Genomic DNA, 27,107 nt, shown 5'->3' on the forward strand with positions numbered 1-27,107 from the left:
TCATCACGCTGATCCGCGGCTGGCCAATGGCGCAGCCCCGCCCGGCTCACATGACGCCTTTCTGTGCGCTCCCTCTCCTCTCAGCGCACAATCCCGGCGAGTGCGGGCATCACTGAAGACCTGACACCGGCGGAATCGGACGTCCGCGGTGTCCTCCTCTGCACAATTTAGAAATCCGATGGTTCTCTTCCGTAAAACTATCACCGCCGGCGCATGAAGCTGACCCGATGCTATCACAGAGAATGAGCGCGCTTCGCCGGGAGGAGCACAACAGCTTTTTCCGTGTCCAAACGCTCGGAGGGGCGCAGGGGCGAGACAATAACGCCCAGAAGTTATTGAAATGAATCGTAAGTAGGCGATATTATATTTTTTGTATCATTTAATCCCTTATTTATCGCTAACAGTTCGTAGTTACCTCGTATCTATTATCTTTTTGAAGTTTGTTCTGTGTAATATGTATGGCTCCATGTGTCACTTTTGCGCCCTGTGCGCTCTTTTTGTCCTTTTTGTTTACATTCACATGTGAATTAAAGCTTTAAAAACCGCTTCAATCGCTGCATTATATGTTTTTCACGTTGTGCTCAATGATGTGAGAGTTCATCCAGCTCCGTGCGCACTGGCTGTGCGTCTCTCTCAGTGTGGATGTGGATGTGCATGTGTGGCTTGTCTCTTCGCAGCGCCATAGCATGAAATATAGATTTAAAAAAAAGAAGCACACTGCAAACCCTCTGACCCCAGGCAGGCAGTGCAACCGGTCCACACGGCTCAATGAGGACAATTAGAGGGGGGGGGGGATGGGGGGGGTGGACAAGAGGGGAGAGAAAAAATGGAGCACTGAAACCAACAGGGCTGCACTTCTCTTCAACCAGCCAGACAGGATAAGGGTGGATCTTCAACAACCATGTGTCATTTCCAACCCAGGATATGACCAAAAAAAAAAGAAGAAAAAGAAAATGTCCCTAAGAGAAAAAAGAGGGCTGTACTGGGAATGCTTTTATTTTTAGAGAATGAGCAAACAAGCATCCCTGTCAAATTCCAGTCTGACAAGAGACTCTTTGAGGTCATGTCACTCACTGAACCCTTTTATTGATTAGAAGTGAGTGGTACCCTTTTTCTTTCCCTGATTTCTGCACAATCAGAGGGAAAGAGCGTGAGGGGTGGGTGGTGGTGGTGGGGAACGGGGCCATTTGATGTTTTGAAAGGCTTCAGATGGCTTTAATTAGGACCTATAAAATCTGTCTGCCCCATTCTCTGAGGCGGCGCTGCTCTGGAGGAGCGAGAAGGGAGGGGAACTGAGGAGAGAGAGAGAGGGAGAGGGGGGAGAAAAAAGAAAAAAGAAAGAAAAGCAAACCGACACAGAAAGTCACTTCAGCAAAGGATCATCTAATCAAATTTTTATAACCCTCTCTCTTTTTTTCTTTATCTCCCCCCTTTTGCCTCACACCCTCCCTTTCCTTGATGCTGGTGGTATGTAGGCAGCCCTCTTATTCCCTCTTTGTCTGGCTGCTGTGTTATCTATAACCCCCCCCCCACACACACACACACACACACACACACACCCACCCCCATTGCCTCCCACCACCCCTCAACCTCACAACCGCCAACAGTCGGTCCGACCCCAGTCACCTGAAGGCTAGACATAATGATCAAGAGAAGTTTCAGTCTGTCTGGAGCACGGCCAGTTTTTTTTTTCCTTTAGTTTTTCCTCTCGTTCTCTTCCTTCTCTTTTTCTGTCCTCCTGCTGGCCTGGCTCGGCCCTGCCTGTCCCTTCTCTACCTCTTTCCTCTGATATCATCACTATCATGCGTTGCGTTTGTGTGTGTGTGTGTGTGTGTGTGTGTGTTATCGCCACTGCTCCAATTGCTGCCTCCTCTGTGTATGGATCTTGCATGTAGGGTGGGTGACTCACACAGCTGCAACACACACACACACACACTCATGAGGAAACATCAAAGACTTCTTCTTCTTTGTGTGTCTGTGTGCGAGAGGGTGAGATTTCAGCGCCGCTGTTTCCTGTGAGCGTCGGCACGACTGTAGGTATGGCACGGTGCCTGTAGTTATTTTATTCCATTTTGTTCAAACGTGCTGTGCTACTTGGTTTTCTCACATACTTTCTAATTATATCACTGCTCAGATGTTTTTTCTTCTGTACAAGAGACCCTGAAGCTTGATGTTTCCTTGTGTTTTAAGTTTTTCCAGTGTGAAAATAATTCTCACACTTAATCTTGGGATTGGGTTCAATAAAACATTTGTATTATTATTATTATTATTATTAATAAGCAAAGATTGAGACTTTTGAGCTTCAAAAATAAACACTATCATGCTTGAAAATGAAAATGTTAACTGTGCTGGAGGTTTTAAACGAGGCCCTCGGATGCTTTCTGTCGCACCTCGACTCTGGTGGTTGGCGTCTTAGAGTTGGGGCTTAAGGCGAGGTGGCTTCTGAAGAAGGAAAGCGCTAATTAGACGTGGGAGTTGGTGAAAATGCTTCGATATGTGGACTTTGATTTTTGACAGACATCTTCGGGAGTGTTTTCCTTTCAGAGGAAGACACGTCTTTGTTTTCTCGATGTGTGTTGGTTGGGGATTACATCATTTGGCTGCTGCTGGGTAAGCTAGATAATAAGCTAGCTTGCTTTATGCAAAATGGCTGGTTGGAGTGGACTCTTTGTTGGACGTCTTTGCTTGACAACAGTGGAAATCCGAAGTGGAGTTGTACGCAATGTTTTTCTGTGTTTCTACTTGAACGCGGTTAATCGTTTTTGTGCATATTCCGAGTTGTTTTCTTCAAGCGTTCGTTGTTGATCGACTTGTTTGTTAAAAGATTATCCCCTATAACAGCTGGAGTGTGTTCTCTCTTTGTCCGCAAACCATGTAATCTTCTCTGATGTGTTGTTTTTGAAGAACACGGGTTGGTAACATTTGCACAGGGCTCTGGTCGAAATCCCACCACTTGTTTGTGAGTGTTTTCTCTCCGAGGGCTGACTCTTGTGTGTATCATGGCATCAAGGAGACGGAGGATGTCTCTTCCTCTGCCACCACCCTTTGAAGGGGGAAGTAATAAAAAGCTCAATGGGTGCAGCAAGCTGTTCTGCCCTCCTACACTTTGAGGCTTTCTACCTGGAGATGAATAGGAGGCCCCTCCGTAACGAAGGGGGAGAGGAGAACATTTTATTGAAGGCTGAGGATGTGGGGGGATGCGCTGAAGCTTATAGACACTCGGTGTGAAATCGTCCACTTTACAGGAAAGTCAGTTTGACACGAGAATAATTATTATTTTAAGGTTCTGCAAAGGCATCATTTTCACAAGCATCACTAACCTGTCAACATGTTTGAGTCAGAAAGATGCAAATCTATTGTGTTTAAGTAGGTCAACAGGGTTTTATGTAAACATCACCAAATTGTCCTGTTAAATCCCGTTCAAGTAAAATACTGTCTTTATAGCATGATTATACAACATCCATGATAATAACATCGGACAATCACAAAGCCACAGATTAGGATTTTCTCTAACCAAGGAGTGAAGTCATGGTCAGGAATGTAAATGGTGGAGTCATTCAATTACCACTGTGCCCTTTCCTGGGAAAAGTCTCCAGCCGTGAAGAGGTTAATTGTTTTTGAATCTCCGTCCAAGGGGAGAAAATGAGAGAACAGGAGGGATAATTGAGCCACTGATAGTTGAGTGGGTTATGGATTACCGCAGTGTTTCCAAAAGGAGAAAAGGAAAAAGGAAGTGCATATGAGAAAAAGGAGGGAGATGTGAAAGGCCCATATTGTGCAACGCAGCCGCAGGGATCGTCTGGCCCTCTCAGGAAGAGGGAGAACTCCAATCCTGACCCCTGACCTCTCACATGCCCCTCCTTGCTCCAGGTGCAAGTCCTCACTGCTGGTGGCTCGCTCGCTGACACACACCACAAGCTAATTTTTCACACAGTTTGCAAGCGCTCGGGGGAAACGCTGCATGAAAAACGCAGATCCTTTTCACATTTTCACCCCCACCCTGCTTCTTTTCCCTCATTACATTCTATTGTCAGAGGTTAAAGATCCTAGTTGGAGTGGGGGGGCGGGGGGAGTGTTGTGACGATATCGGGCCTCTTTCATTTCCCCCCCCTTCCTTCCTCTGAAATATGTTCTCGCCAAGAAAATGGATGACTGTCTTCTAACGGGGCGGAAAAAAAAAGATGATCTGACATGGTGCAATAATCACAGGAGTGTTAATCAGAGGGATGTCATGAATAATTAGTACAGTGTTTGATAACACCACCGCGAACCACCTCGGGCCATTCGTGAAAGTTTCTCAGTGCCATTAATGTGCGTTAATAAAATTCAAGGAACCCCGGATGGAACGAGACCTCTGCATGGCCCACTGGTTAAAGCGCTGTAAGGTTAATGAACCAATTTACATACTTTCTGCTGCCATCTGGGTGGAGCGATGAGGCAGATGCTCCCTGCACTGTACTGTTGAACTGTACCGTTCAACATGGAGGAATGTGTCAGGTCTGTGGAGGTCGATGAGCACGTTTAACAGTTACTCAAAAACAGTCATGAAGGAAGCGTCGATCAGGCTGCTTATGATTTTAATTAACTGCGAAAGGGAGCTTTTTTTTGAGTGGATGTTAAATGTGGTCGGCATCAAATTTGACCACAACTCCCAGGTCAACAACCGTAGCGATTGTTCTACTTAAAAAGTGACGCTTATGTGTGGATTATACCCTGACCCCTACTCACGTCAGGAAGAAGGGAGTCATCTGGGCCTCAGGCAATGAGAAAGTCCCCCCCAAAAAATCTCTGCAGACGATGCTAGGGACTAAAGAGAGGATTAGTGTCTGTCCACCTCGCTGCCATCCTCATCTGGGTGATCACGTTACAAATAGAGCATTCTCAAAGCATTTTTTTAGCGGGAGGAACAAAATGAGGTCTGTCGGCGATCAATAACGCAGTGTGAAGGCAGAGAGATAGACTTAAAAAATCAAAGGCTCTGGCTGGCATGGCCATCATCTTGCCCCGTCTGCTGGAATCAGATAAGGGAACAGGGCCTTGCAGGAAAGGTTGTTTGGCCCCGGGGCAGCTCGACTCGACGGCTATCCCTCCCACTGGCACCCGTTGCAGGCTGATTTCATCTGCAAATGGGCAAAACCAAACACGTCTCAGGATCTATCTAGTCCCTCTTTGATACTGTACATGTGGAAGAGCTTGCTGAGGGGATAGATGGGTAAAATGGGAGCATAATATATAATCCATGGGGCGTGTATTTGGGGAAAATGCGCAGCTATTCCTCTAACCCCTCTGTTGTCCTCCGTGGATGATGGCTTTTACCTCACGCTTCACTTACATGATTTGGAAAAAAACCCTGGTTTTGGTTTGACAATGTGTCAGAGCTGGTGCGAGTGTTCGTCTCAGATTAGTTCTTTGTGCCGTGAGGAGAGAGGAAAGACTGGGGTGGGGGGGTCAGGGATGGGGGAACAATAACGCTGCGATCCCAGTTGAAAGAAATCATTTGCACAATTTTATGAAAGCGGTATTTGTCCGGTCGGATGGTTCTATCAAAGCCCAACAGCCACGCTGGAAGGTGATTCTAAATGACGGGTTGAGGTACAAAGCCGGCAAGATGTCGGGTTAGAGTCATTCCTCAGCTGAACGCTCTCCAGGTAAATGCAGATAATGCGCTCTCAAGTTTTTCCTTTCTCTCTCTTAAAGAAGTCTCATTTCTACAGACGGCTCTGAGCTGACACCAGTGCTGCCGGAGCTTCTGTTCGCAGCACTAAGCTTGTACAAAATTTATGTGCTAGAGATGAAAAGACATCATGACTACACTTTACGCCTGTTAATTCATCCCCTGAAAAAACAGCTCAGAAATGCTTTGAGTTTCTTGTTCTTCTTAAAGTATTATCAGCGATTTATTATCCTCCCCCACCTTTTCCTTCTTTTTTTAAAACACTCCCAATTCTGACTTGTAAAAATACCAGCGTTGTAAACTTGCGTCTGATGCGATTTCAGGTAAGTGAACAGCATATGTAGTAAGATCATGGGTGCAATTACTCAGGTTGAAACCTGCTGTTTTCTTGCAGCGCAGATAAAAGAAGACTTGCCCACCCGGGTCTGTTGTTGTGTTCAGTTTCAGAACCCCCTGCAGTATTTCCTGGTGACTCACTTTCTGAGCCATTTCTGCTCAAAAACTTCCTGAAGATGAGCCGCACAGATTCAGCATTTTATCGCCGATGAGGGACCATTGGGCATAATGAAGTTCTGTGTCCCAGCATGAGTTTGTGAGGCTCATGATTACAAATGCTTCTGTCATTGTCTCCCATCATCTCCTGCCTAATTGAAGACAATACAAGGAGACAATGGGGTCTCGCTCATCATTCTGCATCAGTGGCATGCTCTATGGAACGTGCCAGTCTGTTAAGCAGGGTGATGGTGGTGGGAGAGGTGTGTGTGTGTGTGTGTGGATATTTGAATGCGCTCGAGCTTGTTTAATTTGGACCAAGAAGATGGACAATTAAACTACAGCTCCCGGGGGGGCTGTTCATTTTGGTCCGCTTCCCCACTTCATGGCCGCCCGCCCTTGTAAACGCTCCTGGATGTGTCTGGGTCATGCGTCAGGGGGTGGAGTGGGGTTTCGCAGGCGGGGCGGTGATTGGGCGGGGGCCCGCCTCTGGAGGGGTTGTCTCGGATGATTAGGACAGCCAAGTGTGGAGAGTCCCTCAGTGCCTGGCCTCCTTCACCTTCCTAATATGCACTGAATAAGTCCCCCTCCGCTGTGCGTTTGTTGTGGGGCTGGGCGGGAGGTGGGGGGGATTATGTCTGGCCATGGTTTAGGAGTGTTTGTCATCTGCCCCCTCGAGGCCTGCACCGGCTCCTTTGTCTGAGCGTCAGGCGTCGGCACAATGTCAAATCACACAATGTGGCCATGCAATCAGGGCATCTCGGGTGAGGGACTGACAGGATTTCATGTCTGGATTTTACTTTTTTCTATAAATTAAAGGATAAAGAATTTAAACGGGTCATGTACTCTATACACTGTTACAACAGTTTTTTTTGTGTTATAATTTTGGGTATTTAAGCTCATTGCATCAAAAAAAATCACTTACATACTGATTTTAAACCCATTTAAACAGCTACTGCATTATACACGTCTACATTATGTATTTCTTTCTTAAATTCTGTAAATAACGTTCATGACATAGTCTGAGGATATTCTCCGAATTTTAGAAACACATTTTATCTTCAAGTAAACAACAGGTTTTGTAATAAATAGCACAAAAAAAAATCTACATCATTTGAGTTTAAATTAGAATTGGAAGAGATGCACTTTTCTAATTTTTGCAAATCTATGATTGTTAGTGTGATATTTTTTCCTAATAGCTAATTTTAACATTTAGGTACTGTGTCTTTAATTTTTTCTCCACAGTCTCACTTTGAATTTAAAAAGATCTTTTAAAATCCTCTCACTACTTCAGAGCCATTTATAAGCATCCAGAAACCAGGTTAATAATGATTTACATTATATTCAATCATTGATAGAAAATATTAAAATCCATTAAAAAAGATAATTGATATTGAAAGAATTTTCTTTTAACAGTTAAAAGATTAACAGTTAAAACTCTGGTGTCACACACACAGTCTGTCGGTCAGTGTAGTGCTCTCAAAGGTGTTTCTATGGTTTCACACAGTGCATCTCTGTATGAAACTTGGAAGAACGATTCATTCATGTCACACAATGGCTAACAAAGAGGGCACTGAGCCCCGGCCAAATATCAGAAGTTGCATTGAAAACAAAAAAAAAAAAACGCCCTTGCTGTGTACTGTGGAGGAAAAACCTCCCAGCGACTGATAACAGTTCTGCAGGATTTAGGCGCTGTGGGATAAACGGCTTCTGTGGCTTTACATTCAAGTCAGTTGGACGCTTGGAGCACAAGGAAATGACACACATTCCTCCTTCACAGTAACAAAATATACCCCAACCTCACACCCTATTATCTTAGAGTAATTATGTCTAAATTTTAAATTAATCTTATATTAATTAAATTATGGACTTGATTTTGTTGCACTTTGGGGACTTTCTTGATTTACTTTTCTTGATTGATGATTGACTTTCTACTTATAGAAAATAAAAGGCAATTTTATGCACGATTTTGAGTTTTGCAATATCTGGCATTTTCTGGTTTTTGTGTAATATTGAGAAAGGTTTTTGAGAAATTGAAACAAAGTTGGACACATTCACCTTCAAGCTCCAGCGTTAAAGTTTGGGCGTCTGAATCCTGGATCATATTTTGACTCATCTGAACATTTTCAGTCGGACCTCAGTTTCTAAACCAAGTCAGTGTCATTACTACTTCTGTCCTAAACTGTCACAATATACAGTTGATTATAACGTGCACCATCATATGTGGAACCCACCTTCTCTGCACATGAGTAAATACACCAGGTAGATTTGTAAAGACGATGCCCCACAAGCTACTTTGATGTCATTATGCATTGCTCCATCTTATTAGTGGTAGTTTTTCAGTCTCACAAGCTTTTTAATTGACAGAAAACATTTCAAACAATGAAAACATCTGAAGAGCTCTGACATTTCTGCCTTCTCTGCTTGAGTTATGTATTTTTTAGCTTCTAAGTAGTTTCCTCGACATCGCCTTTGCATAAAATACATTTCCACAAAGATTTTTCTGAACAAGCCCTTGTGATATTTTTTCAAGAAATGTAGATAGTCACATTAATTTGGAGCAAAGTCATTTCAATTGTGTGTGTAATTTAGTTTTTCCTGGTTTAGGGTGAGAGTCTCATCCGAGCAACACAAGCATTTGCTTCCTTTGCTGCTTTTCAAATTTTTTAAAGAGAATCCCAGTATTATGCTGTAGAGGAGGAACAAAAGTTGTGGCATCAAAGCGGCATGATTTTTGGCGTATATTAAAAAACGCTTCCAAATTTTGTTGCACCACTTCCTTCAACCCTGAGTCCTTCAAAGGTGAGAAATCGAAGGAATGAAATTGAAATTGGCGCCAACCGAAACACAAAAATTCAAACGCTCAATTAGTTTTTCTTCTTTGATCTTTTGTAGACAAGGATGCGCGCCGGAGGTTTGGGTTAATACACCGGCAAATATATCATCATCTATCAAATGGAGTCTGACTTTTTTCTCTAGTGGTACAAGAAAGCAAATCCAGTGCAGATGATCTCTGTGTGGGCAGGAAGCCTTGAAGGTTTGCATCACGTCTGCCACATTCTCCCCGAGGGTTTTCTCGCCACCTTACCCGACAGGAACCAACACACACACGCGCGCACGTTCTCTTGCACGCATGCAACCATTCTTCCTCACAGCGCAGCGGGAGTCTGTCTTTATCTGTCCTATTGATTAATGAAGCAGGCGCAGCAGGGTGTCCGAGAGAGGTAGGAGACTAGATCAAGGCTGCGAGCTGCATCACTGGCAGCCACAGTCACAACACACAGTCACACACAAATACACAAACACACGCACATTCACAGTCACGCTCACACACTCTTTCACTGTCTGTCATGTTCTCTCTGTGTCTGTCACAGCAGACAGCGAGTGCACAGGCAGCCATGACACATGCATACTGAGCGACGTGACACACCCAGCAGCGCGGACACATACATGCCACCATAACTCATACATGTCACCATAACTCACAAACACGTCGTCCCACATGCACACACAAAAACATCCAAAATGAATTAGCATGGCTCGGCTATGCGTGCGCCTAAGCTGGAAAAGCATTTTCTATAAACATAATGTTTGCAGATTAGTTGGGGTTAATGATCCGATTGCCTCGGAGCTGCCACTGTGTGCGTGTGTGTGTGTTGGCTGAGAGAAAAAGCACTGCTCTACTGTGCTGCCTCCTTCACTTCCAAATGAGACGTGCCCCAGGCTCCATTACAAGAGCAGTATTTATGCTATTAGAGAACTGGGTTTGCCACGCTATCCGTGGTAGCAGAACGAAACGGCTAAAATTATGCCTCCACTAACCTCAGTGGGCAGGTCCAGTATTTTCTCTGCGCAAGTGAGAAATTACAAGTTGTGTACTTTAAGGCTATTTTTATAAATCGCCTGTTGGAATATCACGCACATTACATTTTAGTGTTTGTTCTTTCCGAGCAGAAATAAAAATCCAGAGTCAAAGAGTTTTTTTTTCTTCATCTTGACTTCGGAGTTTAAAATTAGATCCCTTTAGTCCAAACCAGAAACCGTTCACTGTAAATTCATTTTTTGGAGTCGGTGGGTTCAGTGAGGGTGTTGTCCCTGCTCGCCACAGACACACTCTAAGAGACCCCTCTCATGCGATGATGAATGGACAGAAAAGTGCAGAAATGAAAGAGAGTGTGGGGCTGAAAAAAATGACTTTAAGACCCCAACTCCCTTCCCTTCCCTCCACCTACATATTTCTCTGCTGTCCCTCCCTCCCCATCCTTCGCTCCCTCCCTTCCCTCTCCTCCGGCGTTCCTGTCGAGGCATGCCTCTGTCCCCGCTAACCAGCGTCGTCCGTGGCAGGACGAGGGGGGGAGGAGGTGGAGGAGGGCAAACAAAGGAGCACTGTTGCCACTTCGCCCAGGTTTTTGGGGAGGGTCGACACCAGGCTTGAGGGGTGCGGATAGAGTGGGGGGGTTTGGCACAGACGGGCAGAGAGAGTGTGACGGAGGAGCTTTATCAATAAGAATAGAGATTAAAATGAATGGGAGGGGAGCAGGGGTGTCTGTTCTCTTCACAGTAATAAAGAGGACAAGCCGTTCCCGTCATTTTTTCACATGCACTCAGACACACACACACACACACACACACACACACACACACACACACACACACACACACACACACTCACACTGTCAGCAGAGCTGCAGTTGGTGTGAATGAGTGTGAGGGACGGGAGGGATGGAGATGCTCCATTGTTTCCTGGCCATTGTACAATATTTGCTTAACCCTCGCTTTTTATCTGTGCAGCTGTAGGCGGCAAATGAGACGGCGAAAAGGGCGCAATGTCGGCTGTCACAGCTGTTAGCAATTTAATCTTTGCACTGTAAGACAAGCCCTACATGCACACGCACGTATGTAAATATACACACACAAACCCTGTCTGTGTACAAAGCAGTGTGGTCGTGATAAAATTATCCTCTGAATAGCACAATTAGCTTCGTCTATGCAAACAAAAGCTGGAGGAGGAATAGACACAGTAACAATCCAACACAGATATTTAAACTGTATTATGCAGCCATATATGATGATAATGATAAAATTCCTATGGCCGCTCTTTGCCTCTCACTTCTCCCTGACCCCTTCATGAACCTCACAGCTTGTTACACTGACTAAGATCAGTGCACGGTGTAAATATAACGCTGGGTGCTGTCACTCACGATGTCTCAGTATCGCTCAGGATTTCAGATAAAGGTTTTTTAAAATAGTGACTTGAGGTTTGGGATGGAAAACTTTTATAGGTCATGAAACTCTTCGCCTGCATCTCACACTATTTTCTACGCCACGCGAAGCAATAAGTGAAATCCCACCAGGATCCTCTCTGGTAGTGATATCTCAGTTCTACTCAAACCGTGTCTTAATGGTTGTTTTCCCCTTTCTGTCGTCCTCTGTTTCAGGTCTTGGAAAGAGCTGACTGACATGAGAGGAGGAAACAGAACTAGAAGTTGGGCTTCACCGCAGAGGAAGGGAAGCAGAACCCCGCCACCCCTCCAGAGAGGAACGCGATGAGAACAAGACGAGTGATGAAAGAGAGGTAAGAGAGCTCGGTTGTGCCCTGGGGTTAAGTGTCGTGTGTGGGCGCGTTTGTGTGGTTGTGTGTCCTCTGTTGCCCTTCCACCTGGTTGCCTGAGTCAGATGTGTACCAGGGGTTGATGTAGTGTTTCCATGCATGTTCATTTTTTTTTTTTCTTTTTCTTTTTGTTATGTGTACGAGTGCAACTGTTTGCTTTTGTGTGTGTCCCTGGCGACGAGCCACAGCCGCCAGGTGAGGAACGTACCACCGGCTCTGACTCACCTGCCTCATCCTCCTCTTCTGCATTGTCTGTAATCTCTTCATCTCCTCCTCTGTTTTACCACATGTTTATTTCACCGTACTAATGAGGAGCCGACCAGCAACGGTTCTTTCTTGATTTTTATGATTAGGTTTCTCAGAAAATGTTGGTGGGAAATGGTTTCCTCATCATTACTGTGGCTTCTGTTAAATAACATACTTTGACTAGTGACGCCATTTGTTAAGAGTTGGGTTTTCTGACTCTTCAACTGCCACAATCTGAAACTAGAACTCAGAGAGCACGTACCTTCGCCAAGGCCCAACAGTTCCCTTATGAAACCACATTTAAACCCACGAGATCTGGATTTGACTTGCACCAAATTGCACACTCAGAAATATCAGTCCCCTAAACATGTCAGATTTGTATTTTTTTCATTAAGATCCATTAATTATTCTCTGAATAAAATTATATCTCAGAAAAATAAAATATCTTTACATTTCATGTACTAAACATGATCTTACAAGTGGTGAAGTGTGAAAAGGACATTAACAGTATTTACTTATCCTTCACCTGGGTTATCACAGATGTTTTGTTCTTTCCTGTTTTATGTCAGTATACAGGGATTCCATTTTACGTTGTAAGGATTTGACCTTTTCTCTCCAGCATTCATTAAAATATAGAAAATTCAATGTTTCAGGGAGAGAAAAAATAAATCTTTACCTTGGAGAACAGCGAAGCCAAAAGCCCAAACACATGAGTGAAACTGGGAGAAGAGCCACCTTATTGTCTTAACTGTGTTTCAGCGATTCCCACAGTGAGCGTCTCTCACACACTAATCTCCCTGCTCTCCCTCTCTGTGTGAGGCTGAAAGCGGCAGTAAATCATTTTCTAGCGCGCAGGCATGGCCGGAGCGGCTGCCACCGTACACAGATAGGAGGAATGGTTAAAGGGAAGGAGGCAGCCAGAGGAAAAGAAAATGTTGTTTTTTCTCCGTTCTTGTCATCCTCCTTTCTTGTGAGACTCCCTTCCACCTCAACCTCCCACTCGGAGGTTACAGTAGCAGCGGTGGGATTTTTTCTTTTTTTCTTGGAACAGGAACAAGACGATTTTGTTGGAGCCAGTCCAGGGTTTCTGAGTTTTCCTAAAAGATCCAGTTCAGCTTGTCTCATTTCACATCAAACCAACGCAGTCAAACTCAATTCTCACCTCTAGCTCTCCACGTCTCATGCACCTTTTTTTCTGTCTGCCTGAGCCGTGCAATCGTCTCTCTTTTCTTCTGTTCTTGCTCTCAGGCCACCCGCTGTCTCAGGTCTATGAACAGAGATGATAACGATAGAGTAAAGGGTGGGCTATGGGCGTGTGGAGTGCTGGTGTAAAGAATTGGGAAACTACCCTCCAAAGGAATTGTCCAAATTCTCTGCCCAAATAACCCCAGGTGGGTCAGACAGAGTTGTTTTGGAATGGAAGTGGTTCTGAACTCATTTGAGGAATAAATGACTTCTCAGGGGGAAGAAAGGAAGGAAAAAGGTGGAGGGTGTTGTAAGCAAATATCCAGACATGCCACTGCTCTTTCTTCTCCCCTCTTTTTCCTCTCAATTGTGTCTGTCCTCTGCTCCAGTGGAAGAAAGTCTTTCAAGAGCAGCCAAGTCTGTCTAAGCTGGCTTTTAAAAAGCTGCCGGGATTCAAGACGCAGCGCAGCTCTCTCTTTGGTGTCCATTTGTCTGTGCGGAGGCAGGGAGGTGGGCGAGGCTCAAGCCACAGTGTGTCTCTCAGTTTCATATTTCAGAAATCGCATATGGGAAAATGACAGGCAAATGAGTCACTCTGTCAAGTCATATTGATTCGCTGCGTGACGGGTGGACAGAGCGAGTAATTTTCAGTTTAATGCTCGTGCAAAAGAGCGGCGAAAAGATAGACGACGGTTTTCAATTGTGTGCGGAGGGGAGGAAACACAACACTGTGTTTGCAGGGAAAGGGGAAGAAAAACATGACGGGCAAGTGTCAAGAATGGTAACGTTCGGACGGATGGACGAAAGACTGATGAGCATGACGGGGCAGGGAGTGAAAAATTGAACAGAGAAAGAAGGTTTGATAGTTATGATGAAAAAGACGGAGGTGGATGTTGGAGGGGAGGATTTCAAAGTGAGAATGAGAGAGGATCACAAAGGGGTGAGATAGAGTAGAACTGGTAAATAGAGTGTGTGGGGGGGGGGGCAATGAAGCGATACCTCTAATGTCTTTATAAGGCCATAAAACACGGCACTTCCTGGCCTTGGTCTAATTGCTGAGAGGGGAAGGATGGGGGAGACTCGACTCTACCTGCCTACTAAATAAGGCCCCTAAATCCTCACAGCTTGGCCCCGGCGACACAGAGAGAGAGAGAGGGCAACTCAACGAAGGTTTGAATATTCTTTATCATCGAGAGAGAAATAGAAAGTAGAAGAGAGAGCAGGGATCTTCTGTGCTTCAATAATCCCCTTAGAGTAATTGTGCAACAAAATAAGTGAACAGTGAATGACTGAAAGGGAAGTATGAGGTGGAATCGAAAGACAGAGTCCAGAGTGAGATTACAATGCACTTAACGGCTATTTGGCACAATAACCACTTGAAAACAAGGCTGTGAAAGAACACACAGAGGAGAAAGATAGAGAGGGAGGATTTTATAGACTCAGCGGGAAACAGCCGTAGAAATGGCTACACTTCCCAGAGGAGTGTGCTGAAGTCTTAAAAAACGTCTCGCCATCGTCAGAAAGGAAAACATTTTCATTTCATTAACTGCTTGACTGAGGGACCCTGCCCCAACCTCTAACCCTCAAATCAACACTGAGGAAGGAACAGAGCTTTTTTTTTTCCATGAAGCTGGAAAAAGGTGTAAACTTGCTCTTAACTATTCCTTAGATACCTGCAGACGTACATGAATGAAGGAGCCATTATCCACATCATATATCATTTATATTTGATTCTAAATGAGACAATTTTACGATTGTTAGATTCCTATGAAATGTCTTGGAGCATGAATCATAAAACATAGAAGAAAAAAATGTACTTGCCCACATAAAAGCCTCTAAATAAATCCAGATATTTTACATTAGGGTAACCACATGTCCAGAGACGTCATAGATGTACTGGTGGTAATGTTATTTCTTTAAATCTCTTTTATTAACTTAAAATGCTCTAATCGAATGCGACAGAACAATTGTGTTTTAAGTAACTATACAATTTATTCTATTGGCTATAACTTAGTTGTATAATATGCAGTAAATGTGAAAGGAATATTGAAACTGACTTTAAAGCACACATCCTGTAGTTTTCCCCTTCCATCCTCTCACCCGATTTGTTGTATATCGTAAATGAATTATATTGACTTTAAGCTATATAATTCTTTTTTTCCAAAATGTAATTTTACCAGGGACCTTTTCTGAGTTTGTGAGCTGTGTGCATAACTTTTGCAATTTAGGATGACAGGAGTTCGGGGGTGTCTTTTGTCTCAACTTTGCAGGAGCCGTATGACATTTGCCTTTTGTGTGTGTGTGTGTGTGTGTGTGTGTGTGTGTGTGTGTGTGTGTGTGTGTGTGTGTGTGTGTGTGTGTGTGTGTGTGTACTGGGTTTTATCAGTGGGTGAGAGAATGAAAAGGAGTCAAACGCAGCCCCCTAAGCTTTCCATAATGCGTCCCGAGAGGAGACAAAGGCCCACATTCACTGCAGGGTGTCGATAAGACCAATCATTAGTCTGCCATTGGAGGTATTACCCCAACACCTGCAGATGCACTTACTTATAGAGACATGCACAGTGCAGTAGGTTATTTATGCCTCTATCCATTCTTTTTCTTCCACACACACATGAATATTCTTATATATGCCAGAGAAGTGAGCGAGGCGAATTGAATTGAATAAAGGCAGCAGAGTGGACCCCTGCTGTTTTCCATTGCAGCAGAATTCACTCAGCTTCACACAGTCGTGGAGTCCACACCCGGCTATACCAAGTCTGTGTATGTGTTCGTCCATATACAGTATGGCTGCTGCTTTAAGTAGCTGCTGCAGCAATAAAGACAGCACAAACCCCTGAAATGGTATTATTATTAATTTACATGGTGGCGCTCGTTGCATTTTAAACATTAATGTTATATCCTTGTTGGAATAATGGTGTTTGATTTTTGCAATAAGTGCAACCTTTGACTTCCATGCTTGGGTGTGCATTCACGCAGCTTTGTATTGTTTCGTGCTGCAAAGTATTTTGTGCAGTAAAGATTAGCAGCGGACACTGAATCGTTCATTATTAGGATAAAACCCTTGAGATAGATTATCTTGTTTTCAAGGGGGTCCTTCACACTAAAACTCAATACATAAGACAAATCGCAGAAATACACTCATATATTTTCAAACAGAAGCTCTCCCACACCCAGTCACACCCACTTGATGACAAGTTATGCACAATAAATATGGATATACACTAAAGATATACAGATACCCATGTAAAGCTTCACACATATGTTAACACAGGAATGAATAACTTTTAATAATTTAAGACACCGAATAGAAGTGGTAGGTTATTAATCAGAAGGCGAAGCGGGAGGCTGCCGACCATCTCGATGACAGAACTCCTTGTTTACAGTAATAATACCAATCCGTTAAAATTAATGTAGTATTGATTTGTTGATGATAAACGCTGCATGTTGTACATTTACTTAACAAGACAGGAGCAAAATTAGATGCAGGAGGAGAAAAATGGTTGTGTTTCCTAGTAGTGTTTTCCTGTGTGTGTGTTTTTCTGTGTGAGTGTTTAGACCAAGGGAAGGACGACACTGCTGTCTAGGTCCTAAGTAGATGATGGACCGTAGCTCGTATTCCCATTCCCTCTCATTAGCCCCCCCCACACACACACAAACCCCCCCGAGTTCCCAGCCAAACGTTGAGCATCGGCTCAGGGTCATTAGCCTCGCTGCTTGGAACAAATGTGCTTCGATACGATCTCGGCTAATATACAAGCGAAGTAGATTAACCCCATGATCCCTGGAGGGTATCATATTGATAGCATTAGGGAGGAAGCAGTAGACAGGAGTGACGACAAATCTTTTTTCTTTATTTATTTTTTTTAGCATTTCCGTTTCAACTTGGTAGCAGATTTTTTAGTTCCTTCTTTTATTACTTTGCGGGCTCGGAATCTCACTGCGCTTCGGCTAAACATCATAGTTGCCCTGCTTGAACACAGAAAAAAGAAAAACCCAGCGAGAGAGAAGTGGGCAGTGGATCAAAGCCTGAGGAGGATTTGTATGGCAGGTAGTCGCTGGGGTCCTGCCTGTGCTGAGACTCACTTCACTCTCTCTCTCTCTCTCTTTCTCCTTCTGCCTTCATGTCTCTGTCTCTGCTGTGAGTGTAGACCAGTAGGCTGCTCCCTCACATTGGCGGCTTGAAAATTATAGATCATGAAAAAGAACAATGCAGTCACAACATCCTCCTCCCTGGAGCACATGCCTCCTTATTACAGTGCACAGATGTGTGTGTGTGTGTGTGTGTGTGTGTGCGCGCTGTCTTGTCGTTTCCATCCTTTCATCTAAGTGCAGGTTTTGATATTACTGTTTCATCGCACCTCTTTTGATATGGTAAACAATTCACCCACTTGATTTTCACATCCTGTGGATCTCGCCATCAAAAGAACCTCGACAGGCACTTTTTTTCTTCTTTTTTTAATGTCTGGGATCATTTACGAGTTCAAGGGTACAGGAGGAGATAATCCAACAATGAACAACGTAAAATCAGATTAGCTTCGGTAACCTCAGTAAAAACAACTTTGCGCTGTGCTGAATAGGTTTATTTCCATCTAAGGTTGACGTGTTTGCCCAAAAAAGTTCTTTCCATGCAGCTTCAGTGAGGTTTGCGGCATGTTGGTGGTGGGGCGGGCGGGGGGTCGGCTCAGATGTCTGTTTTGAGCAGAAGTACACGCCCAGAGGATGGATATAATTAAGACTCGTGACTTTTCTTTAAGGAGAGTGTACGGGTGACGGCTCTGGGTGGTCTAGCTCTACATGTCTGCACTGGTTTTATTATAAACAGGCATAATATGGTGGGAGCACATTCTGACAAAGCACAGAGATCAGCATATTCTATAATGTGCTCCGAAATAAAGACCACAGAAGTAAAACAGCCATGACACTAGTTTCCTGGCCTGGTCCCCATGCCGGTTCTCTGGACACGGTGAATTAATAATAAAGATATTATTAAAACAGTTTGGCAGACATACCTGACATTCATGGAGGTGCATTAGTAAATGACGGCGTTATTTCACAAAGAACGACTGTGAGTCTGTGCCCTGTGCGTTTTCACAGAACCAACTTCAGCCTTGTGTTAAACATTTTTACCCAAGCTTTTATTTGAACATTGAAAAGAAGCTAGATAATCACAAAAAAATTAAATATATATATATATATATGAATACCATAAGTGCTTGTCTGTGCTTTTAAATATATATTTTCTGTGTTTGCCTATTTTGCTCAAAGAACCCGACACAAAACTCCAGGATTTTTCCCTAAACAGTCAAAATCTCTTAGTCATTCGAGTGTATTTCAACCCTGGGTGGCCCAGAGAGCTGAACTCTTCACTTATGCAATGTTTGTGTTGTTTTCTCCCCACTGAGCTACGCAGGGCCACAAGTACAGAGTTTGCTTTCAACAGCGAGGAGGTATGTTCATTAATAACTTGTAGCGGGGGGGTATTTGCTCGACCCTGTAGCCTCTCTGTCACTCTCTGCAGGAAGAAAAATATCCCCCGGGTCACTAGAAATAAGGATTTAGCACCTTGTGACTGCTGTTCCACTTCAGACGTGCTGCTCTCAAACTAAATCCCTCCCATGAAATGAACACATTTGAAGATCGGTTCAGTTTCGATGGAAAGAATCTGGAGTTGCAGGATTCCACATTCTCTTATCAGTTAGTCTTATGCGGTAGGAGTCAATATAAACGTTTTAACACGTCCAATTGTCTTTTTGTTGTCATTTACACACAGCTTCCTTCACTTTGTGGAAAAAAAGAACAAAACCTGCAAGGCCAGTCGATCTGATAACAAGGACCTTTCAAGCATTCAGTCCTGATTAATAGCATCTTCTCGTTAACACATACACACTCTGTGTAGCATCAAAACGTCTGTTAATTTGGAACCTTTCTTTTTTTTTTCTCCCCCTTTCGCGTGAATTGGCTCATTTAGCTGGCAGAGGGAACACAGATCTTTATTGTTGCATTTTGTTTTGAAGGGGCCTAAAAACATGGGTGGTCCCAGGGCTTTTTTTTCTTTTCTTTTTGTAATGTACTGAGCAGCACATGGATCCGTTAATGAGAGTATAAATTGGTGACTCCGTGCCGGGACCTGAATGGCGGAGGTGCCCTCCCTGGTCTCGGCAAGTCTGCTTACTGGAGCAGAGCGAGGGATGCGAGAGAGAGAGAGAGAGAGAGAGAAAGGACAATGAGGTAGAAGTGGAGAGTTTGGGGGGGGGGGGGATTGATGTAGGAAGTGGTTTCGGAAAACATAGTGAATGTATGAGGGGATGTACCATGGAGAAGAGCAGTAACTGAAGGACTTATTAGCTCTGCAGGACAGAAATAGTGACTTGCATGTATGTATTCTGGCAGATGCAGTGAATTGAACAAAGGGTGCATTTGGAAAAAGAAACGAGGGGGCCATTTCTTACAGGCAGCATAAAAAGGGTTTAATTTCTCCTTCAGCAGCTTTCCTGTGCCGCCCTGCGTAACTGTATTTAACATCAAAGCGAAGTGTGAACAATTGAGGCAATTTTTCATCCGGCCAAGGTCAATCATTGTTCTGTGTGTGTGGATGGAGATCCGGCAGAGAGGAATTCACAAGAACCACATTTCACTGGAAAGTCTTATTTAAGAGAGCCACCTTTCAGCAGCCTTTTTTATTTCTTTCTCTCTTATGTGTTTTCATTTGTAACCAGGTTTTCATATTGTATGTGTGAACTGTTGGGTTCATTAATTACAGCTGGGGTTTTGTTTTTCCAGCATGGCTTTCATTAGAGTTGTCTAGACTACTCACTTACAATATGAAGGAAAAAGGCCAAAAGGTCAAATTGTGGTGAGTTTAGAATATGTAATACTGCCACATGTAATAAAACGTCAAGTTTAAACCTCAGGCTCTCAACACAGATTTGTAGTTTAGGATTGGGAGCCGGCTTCTGTTTCAGACTTAAGGTCCAAAACTGGTGATGTTTACATAAACTAAAATGGGTTAGGTCATATTCTTTGCAGAGTTAGACAGCTACATATCTTAATTAACCCGTGACATGATTAGGTTTGCTCAGGAACAAATGGTTCTGCAACCAAAGAAGAAACTCAGCGGAACACAGACCTCCACCAAAGCCCAACAATCCAATTAAATTCAACCAGACTGCATCGAATTACCCAAAATATGTCTGATTTTGTTTTTCTCAAGTAGATCCATTAGATTTTTTCATAGAAAAAATCAAAAACATCCAAAAATGTGAACTCTTGTTAAACACATTTAAAAAAATAAATCCTGGATCCACCTCGTAATAAAGATCAACACCAAAATTTCATCCTCACACTATCCAGCTTCCTTCAATCAGGTTTCATGGCATTCAGTCCAGTAGTTTCTGTGTTAACTTGCTCACAAACACAAAAATGAACAAACAACAAACAGACAGGGGTCAAAACCTCCTTGGCGGTGGTACAAATGAAACTAGCTAGGACACACTGTACTCACACTGCACATTTAGACTTCTCCATGTGTTTATTAAGCCATGACACTCTTAAACCAAAGAAGAAATACTTTAAATGACTCTGAGGAACTTTTTAAATCTACAAACAGCAGCAAGCTCAAAGAAATTATTCACGCAGCTTAAGTGTCTAAAAAAAGATGATTTTTTTTGATGCAGCAAAAAAATATAATTTTTCACCATATTCTGTCTTTTTACAGCCCAAACTATAAAATGATTAATTTACAGACGAGTAATTAGCTGTAGTTCACTCTTCCTCTGTGCAGCTCGTGTAGAGAATGATAGTAACACAGAACATTTTCAGTTTGTATCTTGTTGAAAAAAGCTGAACACTGTCCGTGTTTGATAAATTCTCACATCCAATGTCTCTTTTTTCCCCAAACACATTAAATTATGAATAGGTTTAGTTAAATACTAGGAAGGCTACATCACTCGCCCCCACACTGCGTCTCCAGGTTGTACTCATATTTTTTCTCTCCCTCTCCATCTGGTCAACCTAAGATGTTGTACTCAGAAATTCTTTTTGATAATTCATTCTGTCTCAGCGCACATCGCTCCCTCCCAGCCTCATCACACTGCGGGCATGTCAGACACCCAGCTCTATATAATACATAACAGCCCTGTGACGCCATCATGCTTCAATTCTTTGTTGTGTTTAAGGCACCACAAGAAAGTGCATCAGCAACATTACTGCTTTATAAGAATAGACACGATGGCCATCGCATCTCAAAACCACCAGCGTGTTCTTTTGTTTTTATCTGATTTTAGAGACTGAAAAGTGTCTGATTCAAAATGTTTGTGTGAGCGTCTTCTTCTCGAGGCATCACAGTATTGTTCTCATCCAACCACCTTTTTCTTTTTGTATTTTATTTAAAGATGATTCTTGTGTTAATGTACACACGCTGTTAACGACTGCTTGTCATTGTTTCTCAGGACCACACGTAGTGTTCATACGAATTGGGTTGTGAGTGGGCTGGTTGTACATATAAAATCGTGTGTGTGAGTCCTTTAGAGAAGATGAACTGCAGACATATGGTATTTAACACTCCCACACATATTAGTGTGTTGGTGAATCATTTAAGACACATTCACTGTCATAAACTCATAAACTTTTTTAGTCACACAGTTGTGTGTGTGTTTTAGAGTGTACATTCATTTGCTTCTTTCTAAATCACTGTGTGTCTCTGTGTGTGTGTGTGTGTGTGTATGACTTGTTAATAACAAGGTTTACCAAACAACACCTGAATTTATCTTTTGCTTTTTTTTCCTGTTTGTTTCTGCCCAGGTCCAGACATGAAGGAGGCACGCGCACACACACACGCGGCACCTAGAGTCTGTCTGCGGTCTACCACCAGCCTGCCACACACACCTATGACTGTTACGGTAAGAATCAGAGACCACCGAGTCAGGAGTGAAAAATGTGTGTGTGTGTGAATGTGAGAAAACAATCTCAATCTCAGATTATCTGATTAATTGAATGACAGTTTAATGATCTGAAAAAATAATGTTGCCTACAATCATCAAAGCCTCAATTTTGTTACAAACCTTAATTTCCAGTGTCATTTTACATCAGGAGTAACTGTCTGCAGGCATGCATGCCATTTATAGTGTCTGTCTGTGTGTGTGTTTGTGTGCACAAAAACCTACCCCATTTTCTTTTCTGTCTCCATCAGTCAAAACCAATGTTCATAAGTCAACTTCAGCAGCTGCACCACATTTCCCACAAACCCCAACAACCTCACTCCCCTCTCTTACTCACCCAGTGCCGCTCCCAGCGTCCTCCCTCCCTCCCTTCCTCTAAAAAACAATGTGAGCTGAAATTACAGTGTATTGGGCGGCATGGTGGGAAACCCTTCCCTCCATTTGATCTGCCCTTCTTCTCAATCTGCCTGTGTGCGTTTATTATGAACTTCGCAACTGTCAAACAGCTGCTTGTGTACAGCTACAGTAACGATGGTTCAAATTTAGATTTACAAAGTATTAATACCATCATAAATATGATTAGTGTCTTTGTATTGATCCTGCTCTTTGACATAAAACTTCATATTTTTATTTATACGTTTTTTTTAAAATAGCCAATAAATACCTGTGAGTGTGGCTACTGTCACCCAGGATGACAACACTATCATATTTACCTTATGCACCTTTCAGATTTGGATTCCTGATGCCTTAAGAGCATATTGCTTTGCAGTAAAAAAGAAACTGGGAAGAAAAGGAAATCCTGCAGTGAAAAAAATGTTGCGATAGATTTGTATCATACAAATAAATGACACCGTGACAGTTTACAGCATCGAAGACATGGGGCGAAAAACAAAGGAATAAATATATAAATCCAGAGGAGAAATTCTAGGAGCGCTGCTCGCAGGAAAGCTACTTCAATCAGAGCGCAGCCCCATCGTCTTGGTTTGTAGCTGCAGGTTAACTGATGGGACCACCCTTGCAGCGAGCGTGTTGCTAACCAGCTGTAATGACACACTCCATCAGTTTGGCGTTTGCCTGCGCGTGGCTAGCTTGGTTAACAGTCGGCTGAGGTGCAGCGTGCGTTGGCTGTAAAAGCACTTGAGAATCAGAGACGAAGGACTCGCGCTGCTAATGGATGTGTCTATCGATGTTCCCATTTAGCAGCACACTGTAAACGATAGGGCAATGATTGTGTTGAAGACAGGAGGTGGAGGAGGAGCGGTTTTGGCTGGGCGATGATAATGACAAGGAAGGTTGTTATATGGCGCCCTGCGGAGTCTCTCTCTGTTTTGTGTGTGTACGTGTGTGTGAGAGAGAGAGAGAGAGGGATGTTCTCTTCCTCCATCTCTCTCGCTCCTTGTCGCTCTCTCAGCCCACTGGCCATTATTCACTTCTCTCTTTTTCTCGCCAGTCTGCTCCTCTCTCACGACATCGCTCACCGCTGCTGGTCTACATCAGTTGTGGATGTCTCCTCGTCCACATCCACCTCTATTTTTCTTTTCTCAACGGCTCTCCCTCTCTGTTTTTTTAATGTTCAGTGTGGATGTGGTCGTGGCGGTGGATGAAATGGCAGAAAAGGAAGTCAGAGACAGAATAATGCATCAGAGGAGGCAAAATAGTTCCTCCTCATAAATTTTTTAGAACAGCAGGTTGCCCTTGAAATATTGATTTACTCACGAGTGGATTTTTTTCTCCAACTGTGTCTGCATGTGTGTGTGTGCTGTCAGTTCCAATCAGCGCGTGTGTGATGATTATGAATACAGGCAACCTGCCTGCATGTTTGGCAGGAGACCACCTCCAGCTGGACTCAGACCCCTACTCAAGTGTGTCTGTTTGTGTTCTGGTGAGCGTGGTCGTACATGTCAGCCTGTATCAGTCAGCGCCCTGACAACCTGAGGATAAAAAATGAAAAGTATACAACATAGGAACAGATGAGGAAGAATCCTGAGGGGATTTAACCTCTTGCTCTTCTGTGTGAGATGTACAGACCCTGAACACATCGAAACATTTTAAATGGACATGTCCTGAGCAGCAGAATTGTTAGTTTTGATAAATTCATAAAGTATTCAGATGTTTTGTGTCAGTTTTTCACTGCATGCACCACAGTGTTATCAACCCCATTGTCCCTAAACCATCTTGCCACTGCATGTGTGTGTGTGTGTGTAATTTCTTGTTAACTTCACATTGTGTAGTAGAAGATTAATAGTGTTTCAATGTGTAAATATCAGTGTAGTAAAAGTCTGTCTATCTTTCTGTGTGTGTGTCTGTAATCGCAGGGCAGCAGATTAAGTGGGCGACGCCATTCCAGCTGTGAGAAGATGGAAGAAGTCAAAACACACACACACACACACACACACACACACACACACACACACACACACAGCCGGAGGCACACGAGCATTAAGTCAGGCAGCTAAACAGATCACGTCGCGGTATGATATCTGCAGACAGGCAGACAGAGGAGGCCGGTTTGTACCTGCAGGCGCAGAGCAACAACTCTCAGCACCCTCGCCAGGAATTTCCTCCCCCTTCTGAGAGACAGAGGGAGGGGGGGGACCAAGTGAAGGTGAGAGAAAGACATAGAGTGGGATTTCCACTGTAACGCAAAACAGTAAACGTTAAAACCTGGCTGCTATATTTCCTTTTTTCTGATCTTAAAGGTTCAAGGTCACAACAAATTTCTTAATATTTCTGCTACTGAGACTCATTGACCAAAAAAGTCTCAGAGGCACGTGGTGAGGATTTTTTATTTATTTCATAAAAATGTATACTTATGTATACTTAATAACTTATATTTATAAGAGGCTTTGTCAGTGAAATTTGAATTGAGAGCCATAATGCTCACAGGTCTTTGTCTAGCATTACAAGTGCATTAATTACATAATAAGAACTGTAATCATCACAAAATCATATCGACATTCAGTGTTTTTTTAAATTTGTTCTCTATTTCAGTTTTAATTTTTAAGCCCATTTTAGTCATTTTTTATTTTGTTTCATCCAGTGTGTTTTTCCAAGCAAAGGTTTCCTTTTGAAAAACCAGCTTGATGGAGGGATAATCACACAAAGTTTCAGCTGAGGGCAGCGAGGCGGAAGAGATGAAGGGGAGAAAAAAAAAGTTCTTGCGTCACATTTTGAGTCCAACCTTCTCCTTTACCTGCGCTGATGAAAGGAAATCCTCTGACATTAAAGACGAACAACTCATTCACACGCTACTGTGATATCGAGCGCAGGCGGCTCTTTTGTTATTTTGGAGTAATCCGATCACCTCCTGTGTGATGTCTCTCCGGAATTACGAGGCTGTTTTGACAGGATCTGTTTACGCAAACTTGTCCGGCTTGTTTTCTATTGTGAATGTTGTTCGGGGCAGCTTTGGCATTTTATTTTTTTTGTATAGCTTTTCTCTTTCAGCGTATGTGGCCTTTACCTGTAGTGTCCTGCATCACGCTTATAGTGATTCCTCCTCTGGAAGTGACCAGGACTGTTGTCTGTTACTCAAAAGAGCAGATTCATTGATTCACTTCTGTACAAGTTGGTTGTGTTGCTGTATAAGAGAAATTAACTATCAGTTCACTTCCGTACAAATTTTCCAAACTAGTCCAACAATAAATTTCAGGATCTCGCTTCTCTCCCCTATAATCTGCCCTCGTTCTTAACCTGGGGCTCGCTCCTCTCATTAGGAACTGTGCTGTGTGATCCCCAGCGGAGGTTTTGTTCTGGTCTTTTTCAACGCTTTTTTTTTTTTTCTTTCTTCAGCCTGAAAAACGCCTCCTGAAATTTTTACAAGTCACAGCCCTCCGCACCACATCCACTTATCTAAAAATGATTCAGTGGTTAAATGTCAGAGCTGTCCGTGCCATTAAGGCCAACATGTTTGAAGGAAGGACACCCTCATCCGCCCTCCCCCTCCCTTCTCATTCCCCTCCTGTCTCCCTTCAGCTCTCTCACCCCCTCCTCCCTCCCTCCCTCCAAACCCAGGCTGGTTTGAGGGCTGATGTGCAGACCTTGTCATTCAGATTAAGGCCACATTGTCAGCTCAGGGCTCTTCTCTCTCTGCGCATTGCGTGTCCCGGATCTTTCTTCCCACTGTCACCCTCCTCCTGCGGGCCACAGAAGACCTTTATAAAGCAACATTCCTTCTCATCCACTTCTGTCAATTCCAACACTGTCACTCAAATCACCGTGCGGGAGAATGGAGGGGGAGAGACAAGCCGCTGAGTTAGCGGTGTCCCTCGCAGCAAGGACTGTGCTTTTTCGGTCCAGGCACGGGAGATGCGTCGGCAGTCGGCAAAATGTTTCATTTGTGAGTGAAGTATTTGGGGTTCTAATATAGTTTTTGCTCTTGCTCACTAGTGACAAGCTTACAGGATATATTAAGTGAGATACACAGGAAATGAGAAAAGTCGAGGCGGCTCTTGTGATCCAAAGGAGAAAAGAGAAGCAGCACATTGTTCGCTGTCAGTCTATGTGGTGGAAAAGTTTTAAATTCTTCAGCGATTACTACTTAATGTGATGCGGCTTTATAGTCAGAGTGTTATTTTTAACTCTGAGCTTTCTGTGAGAAGAGTCAGGAGATATCACCACATCGTCTTAGTGGCCCCTGATCCTGCCGGCTGAAAGAGTCCCAACACCACATTTATCATCCGGCCACATCTTGACTCACTGCCACAGCTTTACTGTCACATCGTATCTATATAATTGCAGCAGCAGCAGCCCTGTGGCATTTGATTGTTGTGCGTCTCACACACTTTGTTACTCATCGCGCTCTCATCATGAGCAACAGTGAATCAGCACGGTGTAATAAAATCTTTCATGCAAGATGGTGGACAGTTTCTTTACTGGTAATAGCACAGCGAGAGAGAAAAAAAAAGCCACAGTGCCACATCATAGTGAAAACAACAGACGCCATTGATTGGGGTGAGTCTGC

At 43.5% G+C, this 27,107-nt stretch overlaps 1 long non-coding RNA gene across 1 annotated transcript; it reads left to right on the forward strand.

Moving 5' to 3' along the window:
• Positions 1–63: 63 nt before the first annotated feature.
• On the forward strand, positions 64–26,998 carry LOC109636546 (uncharacterized). Its single transcript, XR_002203207.2, has 4 exons — positions 64–347; positions 11,605–11,741; positions 22,008–22,105; positions 24,460–26,998. It is a non-coding gene; the product is annotated as an uncharacterized lncRNA (long non-coding RNA).
• The last annotated feature ends 109 nt before the right edge of the window (positions 26,999–27,107 follow it).

This window comes from Paralichthys olivaceus, chromosome 3 (genome assembly GCF_024713975.1).
Source record: "Paralichthys olivaceus isolate ysfri-2021 chromosome 3, ASM2471397v2, whole genome shotgun sequence".
Classification (NCBI taxonomy): domain Eukaryota; kingdom Metazoa; phylum Chordata; class Actinopteri; order Pleuronectiformes; family Paralichthyidae; genus Paralichthys; species Paralichthys olivaceus.